The sequence below is a fragment of the Solanum tuberosum genome, unplaced genomic scaffold (genome assembly GCF_000226075.1).
Source record: "Solanum tuberosum cultivar DM 1-3 516 R44 unplaced genomic scaffold, SolTub_3.0 scf00085, whole genome shotgun sequence".
Classification (NCBI taxonomy): domain Eukaryota; kingdom Viridiplantae; phylum Streptophyta; class Magnoliopsida; order Solanales; family Solanaceae; genus Solanum; species Solanum tuberosum.
The window spans coordinates 1,164,890-1,176,042 of NW_006239014.1; the positions used below are offsets into that span (position 1 = coordinate 1,164,890).

The following is an 11,153-nucleotide window of genomic DNA, read 5'->3' on the forward strand; positions in this document are numbered from 1 at the left end:
ATATATATATGCTCAAAATTAATAAAGTTCATAAAAGGGTAGAGATTTAGTTTTGTTTTATCTATAGCCATAATGCATGCACTATCATAAATTATGAGTGTGTTCCACAAGTGAATCAAATGTCAATAGTGTTTTACTTTACTACTATATATATATATTGTTCACAAAAACAAAAGATTTTTCCTATCAAACGTATTATTGCATTGAAAAATTATGGAGAAGGGTGATGGACAAAGTTAAAAAAAGATTAAAAAAGATAAATAAATAAATATATATATATATATTTCATGCTGAGTAAACTTTCTTTCCGATGCAAATGGATCACTGTTCAAATGTCACATCAGGATTTGTAAGAGTTTCAATTCTTATCCACACATATTCTATTAATAACTAATTAATTGAGGAGATAGTCGTTTCAGAAAACTGATAATCCAAATAAATAGGAACTATAATTAGAATATTATTATTTTTCTATTTATATATAGACCCAAAATTAGTAAAGTTCATAAAAGGGTAAACATCTGATTTTGTTATATCCATAGCCGTAATGAGTGTGTTCCACAAGTGAATCAAGTGTCAATAGTATTTTACTTTACTACTATATATCAAATATTTTATTATCAAACGTATTATTGCATTGAAAAATTATGGAGAAGGGTGAAGGACCAAGTTTAAAAAAGATTAACAAATATGCTTGTGCTTGTTCCATTGTTGCTTCCATGATATCTATCATATTTGGCTATGGTTAGTTTTCTTTGGCTATGGTTAGAGTTAGGATTTTTATTAGCGGGATCCAAAATATTCGTTTATATTACAAGAAATTTCATTTTCATAAATATTCTAACGAGAATTTTATGTTTGAATTCAGATACTGGAGTGATGAGTGGAGCAATGATTTTTGTGAAAAAAGAATTCCATATCAGTGATGTGAAAACAGAAGTTCTAGCAGGGATACTAAATTTATGTGCTTTAATTGGGTCACTCAGTGCTGGAAGAACCTCTGATTATGTTGGCCGACGTTACACTATAGTTATAGCATCGATACTTTTCTTTTTAGGATCCGTTGTAATGGGATACGGTCCAAATTACACGATTCTATTATTAGGCCGATGTATTGCTGGAGTTGGTGTTGGTTTTGCACTTATGATTGCACCAGTTTATTCAGCAGAAGTTTCATCTCCATTGACGCGTGGATTTCTGTCATCTCTTCCGGAAATTGGAATTAGCACGGGTATTTTGCTTGGCTATTTGTCTAATTACGTTTTTTGCCGGATTGCCTCTGAGATTTGGTTGGAGGATTATGTTAGGACTGGCAGCAATCCCTTCAGTTTTTTTGGCGATTGGCATTCTCAAAATGCCAGAGTCTCCTAGATGGTTGATCATGAAAGGCCGTCTTAGAGAAGGCAAGGAAATAATGTACAAAGTTTCAAATTCTCCTGAAGAAGCTGAATTCCGATTGAGGGAGGTTAAAAGAAATTTAGGCATGGATGAAAATTGTGATGATGATGTTGTCAAGATTTCAGATTCAGTAAAGAAACAAGACGAAGGTGTTTGGAAAGAATTGCTTCTAAAACCAACAAAATCACTTCAAAGGATTTTACTTGCTGGTATAGGAATTCATTTCTTTGAACATGCAACTGGAATTGAAGCTGTGATATTATATAGTCACAGAATATTTGCAAAAGCAGGGGTACATGACCATAAACACCAAATTCTTGCGACATGTGGTGTTGGATTAACTAAGTTCTCATTCATAGTGTTGTCGACTATCTTGATTGACAGAGTTGGTAGGAGAAAGCTAGTGTTAACGAGTGTAAGTGGGATGATTTTGGCATTAACTGGACTTGGGACTTTCTTGTTTTTGGCAGAGCAATCTGGTGGCAAACTTATATGGACTTTGGTCCTTAGCATAATTACAACTTATTCATATGTGGCATTTTTCAATGTTGGGCTTGCGCCAGTTACTTGGGTATATACTGCTGAGATTTTTCCTCTTAGGTATAGGGGTTTAGGAGTCGGAATTGGTGTTGCAGTTAACAGGTTGATGAATGCAACAGTTTCTATGACTTTTTTGTCAATGATGTCAGCAATGACAATTGCAGGTGTTTTCTTCATGTTTGCTGGGATATCAGTCATTGCTTTGATCTTTTTCTACTTTTTCTTGCCTGAGACTAAAGGAAAGTCTTTGGAAGAAATGGAAGCTCTTTTCACTAGAAATAAAGGCCTATGCACAACGCGAATAAAGGAGGAGGGTTGGCTAGTTTAGAAATAGTTATGTATGTTTTTCTTTGTTAGTGCAGCATATTTCAAGGGAAGAGTTTTCCAATTTTGCTTCTCTTTATTTGTATGTCAAAATAGTGGAAATAAACTTATCTTTTTTGCAAAATGAATGCCTTTATGAATATGTTTTATAATTCCTCAAGACCTCACTATAAGTACTAATTTGCAAAATGAGCTTCCGTAATTATTTCTAATTTTTAATTAATTGTGTTGCCAAAATTAGTGAAGTTTCATAAAAATGGCAGAGATCTGATTTCTTGATCCGTAGCTGAAATGAATGCACTAAATTAAAAGTTATCACAAATTGTGACTTGTGTTCCACGAGTAAATTAAGTGTCATACCATTTTGCTTTACTACTTACTATATATATATTTACACATATATTGTTCATATCATACAATATATTTTCCTATCAAAGCTAATGTTGCATCGAAAAATTATTATGGAGAAGGGTGAAGGACAAAGTTCCACAAAGATTAACAAATATGCTTGTGCTTGTTCCATTGTTGCTTCCATGATATCTATCATCTTTGGTTATGGTTAGTTTTCTACTTCTAAAATTCTTCTTTTTCCTTAATTTTCCATCATGTAGGCATCTCTGTATTTGAAACTCATTAATCGCATTGGATCAGATAGAGTCAGGATTTTCATTAGCCGGATTCAAAATATAACCTAATGAGAATTTTATGTCTGAATTCAGATACTGGAGTGATGAGCGGAGCAATGATTTTTGTGAAAAAGGAATTCAATATCAGTGATGCAAAAACAGAGGTTCTAGCAGGGATACTTAATTTATGTGCTTTAGTTGGCTCACTCAGTGCTGGAAGAACCTCTGATTATATTGGTCGACGTTACACTATAGTTATAGCTTCCGTAATTTTCTTATTAGGATCCGTTGTAATGGGATACGGTCCAAGTTATGCGGTTTTATTAGTAGGTCGATGTATTGCTGGAGTTGGTGTTGGTTTTGCACTTATGATTGCACCAGTTTATTCAGCAGAAGTTTCATCTCCATCGACGCGTGGATTTCTAACATCTCTTCCAGAAGTTGGAATTAGCATTGGGATCCTACTTGGTTATTTGTCCAATTATATTTTTTCTGGATTGCCTCTGAGACTTGGATGGAGAATTATGTTAGGAATTGCAGCAATTCCTTCATTTTTCTTGGCGATTTGCATTCTCAGAATGCCAGAGTCTCCTAGATGGCTGATCATGAAAGGCCGTCTAGGAGAAGCCAAGGAAATAATGCACAAAGTTTCAAATTCTCCTGAAGAAGCTGAACTCCGATTGAGGGAGATTAAAAGAGCTATAGGCATCGATGAAAATTGTGATGATGACAGTGTCAGGATTCCAGATTCAGTAAAGTCACAGGGTGAAGGTATTTGGAAAGAATTACTTCTAAAACCAACAAAGTCACTTAGATGGATTTTAATTGCTGGTGTCGGAATTCATTTCTTTGAACATGCAACTGGAATTGAAGCTGTGATATTATATAGTCACAAAATATTTGCGAAAGCAGGGGTACATGACCATAAGCACCAAATTCTTGCGACATGTGGTGTTGGATTAACTAAGTTCTCATTCATAGTATTGTCGACTATCTTGATTGACAGAGTTGGTAGGAGAAAGCTAGTGTTAACGAGTGTAAGTGGGATGATTGTAGCATTAACTGGACTTGGGACTTTCTTGACTTTGGCAGAGCAATCTGGTGGCAAACTTATATGGACTTTGGTCCTTAGTATAATTACAACTTATTCATATGTGGCATTTTTCAATGTTGGGCTTGCGCCAGTTACTTGGGTATATACTGCTGAGATTTTTCCTCTTAGGGTATAGGGGTTTAGGAGTCGGAATTGGTGTTGCAGTTAACAGGTTGATGAATGCAACAGTTTCTATGACTTTTTTGTCAATGATGTCAGCAATGACAATTGCAGGTACTTTCTTCATGTTTGCTGGGATATCAATCATCGCTTTGATCTTTTTTTACTATTTCTTGCCTGAGACTAAAGGAAAGTCTTTGGAAGAAATGGAAGCTCTTTTCACTAGAAATAAAGGTTCTAAGAGCAAGTTTGTGGAGATTGGAAAATATTGATGCTTGATCAATTATTATTATGCTTTTAAACTTTTGTTAGCTTTCTTTGGAGGAGGGCTGATTAGTATACAAGTAGTTATGTTTTTCTTTGCTAGTGTAACTTATGTCAAAATATTGGAAGTAAATTTCTCTTTTCATTATAATATTGACATGTTCACTGCAATTTCATAAGTGGAATCAAGGTTAAGCATATTGTTTCTGATACTAGAAAAGTAGGGGTGTACATTGTAGGGTTGGTTCAGGTTTTTCAAATATCAAACCAAATTATTTGTGTCGGATTTTTAAATCTACAAACCAAACCAAACCAATAAAACTCGGGTTTTTCAACCTCGGGTTTTTTAGGATTTTTTCAGGTTTTTCGGATTTTTGGGTTTTTCCAGTAGAGTATTCATACAAACATATAATTTACTTGTACTTCAAATATTTCTTTAGTCCTACCAAAAGACAACTATCTAAGGTGTTTCTTAAGAAAATAACACAAAATATGATATGAGTAATGACACTAAAATATCCAATAAAAAAAAATATTTTTTTTTTTTGCATAAAACAAATATTGCAAATTAACAAGTCATAATGAAAATGATCATCATTTAAAAGTACTAAATCATGCTAAAATAAGTTTAATAAGTATTAGTTACATGACTAAATATTAAAGGAAATTAAAATTAGATTATGTATTTGAATTGTCTAAACCAATGTAAAACCAAAGAACAAATATTCAATAATATTGTCATTCTTAGTGTTGAATTGATTTTCTTTTTGCATTAGTATTAATTTGATTTTGATTTAAGCTTTATTATAATTACCAACATCTGTGGACTATAATCTTTATTGAAACATTCAGAATTCTAAGTTTCAAACTTGAAATAATATATTAAAAGATAAAAAACTATGAAAAAATATAAGAAATATTTAAAAATTATATGAAAGTAAATATTTTTATGTATAAAATAAAATTTTAAAATTATTTATATAATGTCGGGTTGGTTTTATTTAGTTAAAACCAAACCAACCCAAATATATTTTCAATACCAAACCAAGTACACCCAATCACTAGTCGAATTTTTTTTCTCGGTTTGACTCGATTTGCGGTTTGGTTAGATTTTGTATACCCCTATAGAAAAGTACTACAATATATATATAAAAAAAAAAACACTATACAAGACTCTTGACCATATATGGCTTATAAAAGAATACTTTTATACTTTTCGAACAGAATGTTCTAGCAACTTAATTAGTACGGTGTATTTCTCTAATATTTTCTAGTTAAATTCTTATATATACTTCTTTCAAAGAAAAACATTTTCTAGTAAAAATCGTCAAATTGACTCAACATGAATGCGGCCAACTAGACCTCCAATGAGGAAAAAATAAAAAATACTCTCTTCGTTTCAATTACATGCGTTGTTGTTTAAATTTTGTGGGTTAAACAAAAAAATTCTTTATTATAGTCATTTATATATTTTAAATTATTAATATCTTTTATGTATTTTTGAAATATATAAATTTTATTTTAAAACCTAAAGTGTGAATTCATGTCCAAAATTTATATATGACGTATAAATTGAGATAGAAAGAATCATTGTTTAGAAAATATATCTTTTAGTTCTTAGTAGTTACTTTTTTGTTTCAAAAACAGTGACCTACTTTTTTTTTAGTATGTTTAAAAAAGAGTGACATTTTTCTTTTTTGGGTAATATACACTTTAATTATAACTTTGTTTAAGAGCATAAGATGTGTGTTCTAAATTTGACATAATTATAATTTAAAATCATAAAATTGAAAAATCTTATTTGTTTTCTTAAATGTGTCAAGTCAAATTAGACTATTCTTTTTTAAACTGAACTGATTACACATTTATGATGCATAACTTAAGCAGCAATGTTCTATCTGTGTACACGTAGGTGATGTAGATGTAGGATAGTCACTACTAAAAAATGAATATTTTTCCATTCAAAAATGTTATTTTCACAAATATTCTAACTGAATCATCGAGAAAGGAAAAATAGTAGTGTATTCATATGAAAATATTAATTTTTTTAAAAATATTTTCATGAAAATCTATTTTTTTTAACATGCATTTTTTACTGAGTTGGTTTGATTAAAAAAAAAAAAAGAGGGAGAGAAATTGAAGAGGAAATCTATATTATTCCACCTATTTTTATAACCGGTTTTTTTCTTTTAGGTTGTTTTACCTTTTTGTTAAGCATCATTAATTCTCTATGCATAATTCCTTGACTTTTAGCATTACAATAGAGTAATAACATAATTTGTAAGTACTGTGTTTGAATGGTAACATCATTACCTACATTTAGATACTTTTTTAAGTATATATAACCAACTTTTAATTTTCCTCCTCACATGCATAATTACATATATGTGGAATAGCACAATATATATTCCAATCTAGTAGTTAAAGTAACAATATATAGTGCATACAGCTATAGCTTGTGAAATATTAAAGGGACTTGTAATTTCTATATTTTTACAGATCAAAAGTGGAGAAAAAAGGGAAGAAAAGGGATCCAATAGAATCCCAAAATTAAAGCTAGCTTGACTCATGCATCCATCCAAATAGAGTCCTCCACATAATAACCATTCTACTTACTGGTAAAAGTAAAGTCAGAATTTGAAGTTTATGAATTTGGAATTATAATTTTTATAAGTTACTAAATTCTAAATAAATAATTTTATACATATTATATAAATTTCTTATTACAAATTCAGGGTTTAAAACTAAAGTTATTAGGCTCGATCGAATACGTAACCAACACATTGACTATGTACCTACTTATGGGAGGAATCTCAAACGTTGAGAAGGACGACTTTAATTTAAGGTAATATTAGGCGTGCCTTCAATAATATTTTCTAATGGAAACGCATTTATTAAGGAGAATATTGAACTATCATCACATTTGGGAAGGTAAGATTACTATATTTATTTAATTTGCTTATAGAATTTATGAAAAATTTATTATATAGTATTTGATTATGAACTCAAAATAAACATCAACATTTTATTGGATCACGGATTTCACATATTTATAATTTTAGAAAAAAGATCCGATCAATTAGTAATAAATTCTTGAGTAAATAGATTGATATCACTCTAAACTATCATTATTTTTGCAAAATTCATATTTAAATTATTAAATGTTAACATAACCCCCACGTAGCATATTAAAAATTAAATGATGATATGAGTTCAAGCAAGATTTGCGGTGATTATAGTCTTGCAAGATTTGATTGATCACGTACGTAAAAGGAAAGCTGAACATTTGATTAAGTAATTAATTGAAGATCCACATAATTGCTATACGATTTCATTTTGGTAAAAATAATAGTAATATTGGTGAAGAATCTTAGTGGGTAAGAAAGAAATACTGAGGATTGGAAAAGATCTTGAATCAAAGAATAATTATCAACATCAAAATTGAATGCTAAGGACTAACCATCAATGATGTGGTACAACGGACAGGGTGGTTCTTTTTAATCAAAAGTATGGACTTTGAGTTTTGAATATGAAAAAAATCTTGATAGAAAACGCTAGCCAAAAAAAACTGCTAAGGACTATGTTTCGTCAAGCAATTTGAAACCATGTTGTTTTTGTGAAATTGAATCATTAGAAGACTAGTCATTGTCTTTTTATTATAATTTTAGGAGGGAAATGGATAAAATAAAAATAGCGAGTCAAATTATTAAATGATCTAAATTAATATTCTTTTTATTTTTTTCAATTTTGATTTTTAAGAAAAAAATTATATATCAGCAAATTTAAATGAAAATCAATTAAATAGATTGTAACGACATGGTTCCGTCGTTATAGAAATACCAACGGGAGAAATTTGGGGCCGGAAAAACTTTTTCATAGTATTTGGACTTTCCCAACCTTGTCCAGATTTGAAGGAAATCGGAGTCACCAAGGTGTAGGGAAATCTGGTAACAATCGGGGGGAGTAATTATGGTGTTGATTGCATGAGTGGTTAATTAAATAACTCGTTAAGGAATCCGTACGACTTTACGAAATTGAATTTGAATGAGTATATCTCCGAAAATCGATCTTAGCATGAAAGTTATTTTTTGAGCGTCGTGGATTAGAGGTGTGTTATGGAATGGGGTTTTGGAATTCCTTTAAAAAGCAATCTATCTCGTTTTGGCCGCTTTGGCGGGAGTCTCTGCCGCTGTGGCGGAATGGTGGCCGCTGTGGCGGGCGAGACGGGACTTAAAATCGTAGATGCTCACTGTTTTGAAGATGTCGCTATGGCGGGAAGGCATGCCGCTCTGGCGCCGCCGCTACAGCAGGATGAGGGCCGCTACAGCAGGATGAGGGCCGCTATGGCGGGCCAGACGCGACTTAATGTCGTTAATAAACCCCTAAACGACCTTATTTGGCACTTTTCGACATTTAGAGCTAAAGAACCACCCCCAGGCGATTTCTATTCGTTTTTCACCATTCTTGAGGCTAAAAGTAAACTTTTAACTCCTCGAATCCGTTTTTCGATCCGTAAAAAGTAATATAATGGGTTGATATTGATGGGGAGGGTTTTGTTATAATGGGTTCATAGAATTGTTAGTAATTCGGGTAATTAGTGATTGTGTCTTGATTCCCGTATTGTATTGATTGTTTGTAGACCAAGAACAAGCGGAACAAATCCGGAAAGGGAAGCATCAAGTTTCTTAGGGTTTCAGCTTGTTTAGAGGTAGGTGATGGTTATGATTCTATGTTTGTGTGATGTATTCTTGTTATTGCTACATTATGATGCATGTATGTGTGCGAATATTGCAATGTTGATCACATTTGTTGTAAATGAGATAGATAAATGATGTTTGCCATGAAATCATGATGTAAATGTATGATTTTGATGATATACTTGTGATTGTGATTGTGGTGTGTGTTTGGGATCGGTTGTCACGTTTCGGCATAACTAACTTGGATTGGTTGCCACGTTCCGGCATAAAAATAGGATCAGTTGCCACGTTCCGACATAACATTGGGATCGGGTACCACGTTCCGGTATGCTAATTGTTTGGGTTTGGGTTCCGTGAGAGGACTAATGATTTGTGATAAATGTATATTGATGAGCATGTTGATAATATTGTAGATGTTGATATATATGCATGTGATTATAATGTTGTTTGACTTGCTTATGTTACACTAGTGGGATAGCCGTGTGATCCTACCAGTACACTGTGGTTGTGTACTGATTCTGTACTTGCTCTTATTTTTGTTGAGTACAGGGTATATTCAAGCGGCTATTGACAGACCTCGCTTAGGAGATTAGAGATCATCTCATCGAATTCAAGGGTGAGCCGAATCTTCCGGGCTGACATGGAATTCTCTTTTGTCTATGTCCATCATTTCCGGACTTAGATATTTGTTCTAGTTAGTTGATTAGTTCATTAGTTTGGGGATGTATCCCTTCCTGTTTAGACTTGTTTTTCTTTTTCGTTAGTAGTTTTGGTACATTGACTTTCAGGTTCTAGGTTGTTTCTTCCGCATTGTTAGTTTAGTTCTTTAGAATTAATGTTGAAGTATGAGAACTTCATTTATGAGTTATTTAATCTTGTTTTAGTAGTTTAAATTCCTTAGTTTTGGTTTAGTTGCCTGTTTTGAGTTGTAGTAGTGGTTCTCCTATCGGAGGGTTAGTGTGGGTGCCAATCATGACGGTTTGGGTCGTGACATAGATTCCATGTTTCTTTTTTTTTTTTTTTTTTTAACTAAAAGGCCAAAGGGCCAGATTTTATTAATCAAAATAAAAGCAATGTACATCAAATGATCAGGCCCAAATCAGCAGGCCCAATCAATAAAGGAAGGAAATAAAGAAAAAAAAACAAACAAACATAGATTCCATGTTGAGTGAGTTTTAAGTTATAAAAAATTGAATTAAAAAAAAAAAAAGAGGATAGAATGAGTCACTTATTAGAATCAAGAGCTTAAAACTTACAGGCACCAGAGGTATGTACACATTTTCACTTACAAAATTTCAGTGGCATTTCCACCTCCTCATGTTTCTGATGTTTCTTATCTACTAGATGGTAATGGTCCGTATCGATATTAACTTTAAATGTGACATATCTTTATCTGTAATATGAGTCATTATCACTACTTTATGCATAGCAGCATATATAAAATAATGATGAATGTGTATATATTATTTGCAAAGCTAAGACGACGGAAGTGCAAATATAGTTCGCAAAGCCAATTTCAAATAATTATAAAAGGACATAGAATTTTGGATAAAGACTAAAGAATACATGAACTTGAAAAAAGGCAAGCAATGGTTTCATAAAGTAGCTCCCAGATAAAAAAAAAATGTTTTTATCATCCTTGAAATTTGATAACTTCAGACATTCTCAATAGAACAAGAAATCCATCTGAATACATGAAATTGTTTATGTATTTGTCAAGTATTAAGTACAGTAGGTTTCATAGAAGATTATTTGTTTCTTTAGAAAAAAACTTGTCTCATCATATTCACATTGAAATAATTACATATTTTATTCTTCATTTCTCACATTTACAACAAAAAAAAAATCATTCATAAAACTAAAGGTAAGTATTTTACTCCCCTAATTCGTTTTTCGATCCATACAACTTAGATTCTTGGGTAATTATTATTGGGGGAAGGTTTTGACCTGAAACTTGTAACATCCGACAATTTGAAATAGCTAAGAAGAGGCTAAGAATTTGAAAATTTTCATTTTGGAAAGGATTTGAAAATCTGGAAAATTTTGGCTAAGTATGGAAAATGTGAATTTTTGGCCAACTTTGAACAGCCA

General features: G+C 31.9%; 2 pseudogenes; both read left to right on the top strand.

Annotated features, from left to right (window-relative positions):
* The first annotated feature begins 638 nt into the window (after window positions 1–638).
* On the top strand, window positions 639–2,266 carry LOC102603500 (probable polyol transporter 6; annotated as a pseudogene).
* Window positions 2,267–2,723: 457 nt separating this feature from the next.
* On the top strand, window positions 2,724–4,373 carry LOC102603838 (probable polyol transporter 6; annotated as a pseudogene).
* Window positions 4,374–11,153: the final 6,780 nt, after the last annotated feature.